The sequence below is a fragment of the Lepisosteus oculatus genome, chromosome 2 (genome assembly GCF_040954835.1).
Source record: "Lepisosteus oculatus isolate fLepOcu1 chromosome 2, fLepOcu1.hap2, whole genome shotgun sequence".
In the NCBI taxonomy this organism is placed as follows: domain Eukaryota; kingdom Metazoa; phylum Chordata; class Actinopteri; order Semionotiformes; family Lepisosteidae; genus Lepisosteus; species Lepisosteus oculatus.
Window position 1 is genome coordinate 27,475,086 of NC_090697.1, and position 6,000 is coordinate 27,481,085.

General features: G+C 41.0%; 1 non-coding gene across 1 annotated transcript; it reads right to left on the bottom strand.

Moving 5' to 3' along the window:
- Nucleotides 1–4,879: 4,879 nt before the first annotated feature.
- trnastop-uca (transfer RNA opal suppressor (anticodon UCA)) lies at nucleotides 4,880–4,966 on the bottom strand. The gene has a single exon. It is a non-coding gene; the product is annotated as a tRNA-Sec (tRNA).
- Nucleotides 4,967–6,000: the final 1,034 nt, after the last annotated feature.

Below are 6,000 nucleotides of genomic sequence, written 5' to 3' on the forward strand. Positions count from 1 at the left end.
CAGTATATCTTTGGACTATCCTCAGAAGGAGGATGAAGCGCCACGTCGCCAAACGGGGTTTCCCTACGGCGAGGGAGCGCTGGACAGGGACTAATGGACAAAAGCAAGTGGTGGGGCTTGGAGGGACTCTTTATGTGGTTACGGAAACCCCATAAAGAGTTATTTATTTCTTTATGGAAATAAAGTATATTTTGTAAAAAAAAATATCTTTGGACAGAGCAGCCGGAGGAGACCCATGCAAATACGGGGAGAACATACAAACTCCACACAGATAGTGCCCCAGGAACTGAACCCACTACCCCACTGCTGCAACACTATGCACTGTGCCACAGTGCCACCTGCATCATAAGCATAAAACTTAAATCTGAGAACAACAGAACACCAGAGGAAACAAAACTGTCAAGAGATCAATCAGCCAGCCTCACAAATATCGCCCTGTGTAAAACTTCAGAGACCACTGTCTGAAATTCCTACAGAGTTCTGCAGGCAGGTCTAAAGATTACCCTCGTCACCAATATCAAATGACTGGACTGATTCTTTAGACCAGAGATGTTTTTTCAATTGAAATTCAAGCTTCTTGCCAATCCCATTGGTGGATTTTGTCTTCCAGCACACTCCCAGCATAACAACACAATGACAGACAACATACTATCAATCTAGAAGTCAGTGTGACAGTGTAACAGCAAGATAAGAGAGAAGATAGTTTGAAAGAGATATTGCAGACAGGAGAAGTGTGCACCTGCAGTGGAGGGGGTGAGAGACACAACCCATAATGCTTTCTTTCTTTGCATTTTTTATGGGGCTTGTTTAAGTGTCAAACATCTCAGATACCAGCATACTTGTAACAACACAGTCTACACACAAATAAGCATAGTGTTGGAAGAACTGGAGTAAGATGTCAGCTGGTGGCAGTGGAAGGCTCCCAGATTCTCCAGCTGTGTGGCTGGGGAACTATTGATGTGATGTGAAGTGACAGCACGTCCAGGGAGCTCTCTGAGTCCGGCTACTGCAGCTTCTTCCTGTGACTTAATGACATTGCTGCCTCAGCTTACATCATGAGTCACACAGCGGCTGGATGTGAGCTGTCACATCAAGCACATCGCAGCTACATCAGCACTTTCACAAAGTTAAATAAAGTATATTCTAAAATAGGGAAACTATGGAGACACATGGAGTTTTCCATTTTTTACGGTATGTTGCAAAAACTCTGATATCTAGCTGTTGAAATCAGTGTTTACCTTACTTTGGGTGAAGTTCTGCTTGCTACAGTATATTCAGCCTTGTACAACATTTCACTTTTAGGTTTCTGCATACACGCCCTTTATAAAAAAGCTACAATTGCCTTCAATGTGTTGCATAACTGCAAATTAATACTGCACAACTACTGTGCCAGAGTGTCTGACAAATTTATTGAAATAACACTGGATACTCAAAGTTAAACCCCTTATGCTACCACTGAAATATCAACACATAATCCTTTCATAATTACAAAAGGCATTCAGAAATGAGCTTTGGTTACTAAATAGAAAACAGAAAGCACAGATAAGGGGTGAATGTTCAAACGGGGATGATGTAATTAGGGGAGTCCCATCAGGGGTCTGTATTACAACCCCTGTTCTTACTAACTTATATCAATGATCTAGATTCTGGGATATATAGTAATAGCTTCTACCAACATTATAAAAACAGCAAATGTAATTTAAAAAGATTTCTATCAAACTCAAGACAAGGACGAACTCAAGGGCAGATTGCTAGTGGATGACACCATAACCAAATACAGAGTATTATATTCAGGTAGCAAAAACATAAACTATAAATATAAAATGGCAAACACTGAGCTAGAAGAGACTAATAATGAAGTAGACTTACTGTAGGTGTTTATTTTGACGGGTTGTTTTCATTTCTAGTCAATGTTAGGAAGCAATAAAAATAGTAACAAAATGCTAGAATATACGTTTAAAAGCTGTATTAAATTGAATCAAAGGACATGAGGTTAGAATTGTGTAATGTAATAGCAAGGCCTCATTTAGAATAGTGTGTACAGTTTTGAAAGATGTTTCATAGATGTTATCTAAACAATATTGCTGTTCTGGAATCAGTCTAGAGAAGAGCAATCAGATACATTCTAAGACTTAAGAGACTGTCCTGCACTCTCAGCCTGAAGGAATTGATTTTTTTAGTCTTCAAAGACTTTTTTAGAATTCAAAGGGACCTGATACATGCATTCAAAATTCCCCAAAGGTATCAGCATCCTCAACTCAGTTCTTCCGAATAAACAGTAAAACATGAGTCAAAGGACACCAATCGAGACTACGTGGAAGGGCTTTTAAATCAGCAAACAAGAGGCACTGCTTCACTCAAAGGGTGGTGGGAGTGTGGAACAAGGTACCCAGCCATGTTGTTGGAGCTGATACCCTGGTTTCATTCAAGACAAGGTTGGATGAGATCCTCTGATCAATTAACTAACTAAAATAACTAACTTAACTGCGAAAACTGACTAGATGGAGCACAGGGCCACTTCTCATTTGCTACCATCATTATATTCTGTACTGCCACATCTGGTTTCCATCCTCCTCTTACTGCTAACTGCAGCTGACAGCTCAGAGGGCTGACAACAGGAAGGTGTCACCAGGTGATTGCTGCTGAGCTTTGCAGGCTGGGAAGATCTTGGTGTTTCCCTCAGGAAACTGTTGTCAGACCACTCTGGGCTTCCTGCTCTCCGTCGACTAAAGTTAAATAACCCATTTACACCTATTCCTCATTGCTGAGTTAAGAAACATATGGTTGACGAAATGGTGGCACGGTCAAGCAGCGCTTAACACTGCCAAGCAGATAGGGTTCTCTCCATGTGGACTTTGTGTGTGCTCCCCATGTTCGACTGGGATTCCTCAGGGTGCTCTGGTTTCCTCCCACAGTCCAAAGACATGCTGGAGGGTTAATTGGCTTCTGGGAAAACTGGCTCTGGTGTGAGTGTCTATGTGTGTTCTTCAATTGACGGGTATCCCGACTCCCATTGCTCACTGGGATAGGCTCCAGCTCCCCCATGACCCTGTATTGAATAATGAGGTTAGAAAATGGATGGATGGATGGTAACAAAAACAGGTCCTTCCAGGTGCCAAATTTATTGAGAAGACCACATCATTAATTTCACCTGCAGCAAAAGCTGTTGTGCCAAACAACTGATACACAAATTCAGGACAGACATTTCCATGAGCCAGTGCCAGAGTGCATAGAGAAGAGGAGAAGATGGATCAGATCTGAGATGATGCCGCTGTATTTTGAGTAATTATATAAGAAACACTGTTGCTAAACCTTGTTGACTGCGGAAAAGGTTGAAAATCTTTTGATAAAAAAACTGCAAGAAAAGAAGAATTAAGTTCAATTTTGTTATCTAACGAGAGGTGGTATAAAGGTTAAACGATGCCCTTTAAAAAGCTACAATTGAGCATGATTTTTTTAGCTAAATTTTTTAATAAAGTTTAGCTGGAAATGTTACTATGTGAACAGCAAGAACACCGACTACCACAAGCAGTAATAGATTCTTAGGAAACGGCTGCACGGCGCGCACACAGAAATTACGTTCCGCTCCTCGTTAAGATATGCAAACAGTGGGATGTGATGTCAAACAGAGTTGCATCATGTTGTCATGGGAACTCCAATTCAAATACGTCACGACAAGCACAATTCCCTGGAAGCAACAGGTCAATGGATTTCAGAGTACTGTGGACGTACTGTGGACGTGGTTTTATTTTAAGAGCGGTAGCTGTTTGTTGTTTCCAGGAAAACTGTTTTGTGTAGTTCATGATCTCATGTAAGAGACGTCAAAGACGAGGTGTGTTTTTACGGGAACATTTAACAACACATCACCGAACGATTGGTTTTGCATGTATAGTTCAGCTTGGTTGAACTTATATTTATATTAAAAACTAGAGTAAAAGCACAATATGTTTTCCGTTGGTTGTTTTACAGACATTTATTTTTTTTAAGTGTTTTGGCTAGGCATGCGTTAAAAAATCAATGCTTTTGTTCACATTGAAACTCGAACAATTAAAAGTACAATGATAACAATTTTAAAATATTTTAAAACACACCTTTACAGATGTCAGTGGTTTTGATTTTAATGGTAAAGGTGCTATCAATGCTATATCATTAAATAAAAACTTAGGCTACTTGAGCCAAAAATAACCAGTCACCGCAAAGAAGCATATTGCTAATTGGGACAGTACAGAGAAGAACAACTTCATACATTTAGACGGAGCTTAAGGGACTGTCCTGCACTGACAGGTTGAAGGAACTGAGTCTCTTTAGTCTTAAACTGTGAAGGGACTGGATAAAAGTGTTCAAAATCCTGAAAGGATCTGACAAGTCAACCCAGCGGATGTCATTAGAATAAAGAGTAAAAAAACGAACTAGAGGACACAAGCACAAACTATGACACAAGTGGAGACTATGTGGATGCACACGACTTCACACAGGGTTGTGGGAGAGTGGAACAAGCTGCCTAGCCATGTTGTAGAAATAGATACCCTGGTTTCTATTAACAAATAGGTGGATGTGATCTTCCAATGAGTAAACTACTAATTCCAAACGGGAAGAGTAGCACCTTTCTGGTGCTCCTTGTCTCACAAATGCTCAGAAACACGCGCGGGTAAAGGAAGGCAGAAAGCGGCGCAGCCGTGACGTCACTGACTGCGCAGCTTCATGCCCCGCGTCCGCGTTTCAGAGACCTTTTCTTTTCAGGGCTCGACGTCACTCGGCTTTGTGTGGAAGCGGCTCGCTTTAATGTAACAACGAAACTGTTAGTGTTAGGAAGCAAATATTCCAGGCAGGTTTGCAGATATTAAAAGCAAGGGAGATATTACGCTTTCATAGCAAACTCCGCCCGAAAGGTGGAATTGAACCACTCTGTCGTTAAACAGCTACAGGTTTGAAGCCTGCACCCCAGACCACTGAGGATCATCCGGGCAACGCTTTAGAGTCAGGTGATCCTTATATATAGTACAATTTTCTTTTGTCTATCCCGTCTATGGTATGTCTATGGTAAGAGTATAGTTATTTACACGATTAAATATTATCTTCATGCACAATTAATAAATACATCCCACGAAAAAATGCCAGAAATTAAACTGTCATAGCCTCCTTGTACAAAATATAGAAACTCTTTTTCTCTTGCACAGCTTACTGTGGGGTATGCAAATTAGACGGAGTCTGATTGGCTGGATTGCCTTTTCAACTCATTTTTGTGTCTTGACTTAAAATGACAATCGTAGCTATTATCCTCAGTTCTATTAGTGGTAGTGATACTAATAAACATTTGGTGAATAGCAGAATAGCAGTCAGATGCTGCATCGCAGCCATGGATCCAAGAGGGGCATCGTGGATATAACTATCGTTTAGGAGGATTTTTCTGGTCTACAGAAATTTGCATGGAGTACTGACATACAGAAGACATGATGGATGGATTAATACTCCCATTCATTTATTTCCTTTTTTTAATTATATAATCTTAGCATGCCCAAAGGGGTTGGGCAGCCAGTTGACCTTGGACCCCTAGAGGTTTTTTTTTGCCTTATTAAAGAGTTTTTGGTTCCTCTCCTCCATTTTCTTCTGGTCTTTTGCGCTGTATTGACAAAATGTATGGCTACTTGCTTTGTTAAGCGTCTTGGGGCAACCTTGTTGTGAAAAGCGCTATATAAAAATAAATTGATTGAATCATTCCTAGAAATTTGGTTCTTTTGCCAAATGTGGTTCTTTTGGTGTGTAAAACACTACGCACACAGGACTGCCTGTGAATGGGAGACCTGGCAGTGGAGTATTCTGCACCAGTATTGCCCTTGTCCTGAATTCCTCTTTACTGTGTAGCAGGGGTCTGTGACCCTGGTCCCAATAGGTCGTCGTGTTCTAAGCCTCATTCCACCCTAGCTTTGAGTAATTTAATTGTAAGGGGCTCTGTCAGGGGTGGTACAGTTGTCATGGTCCCTTGCAGTTCTTGGGTCCAGG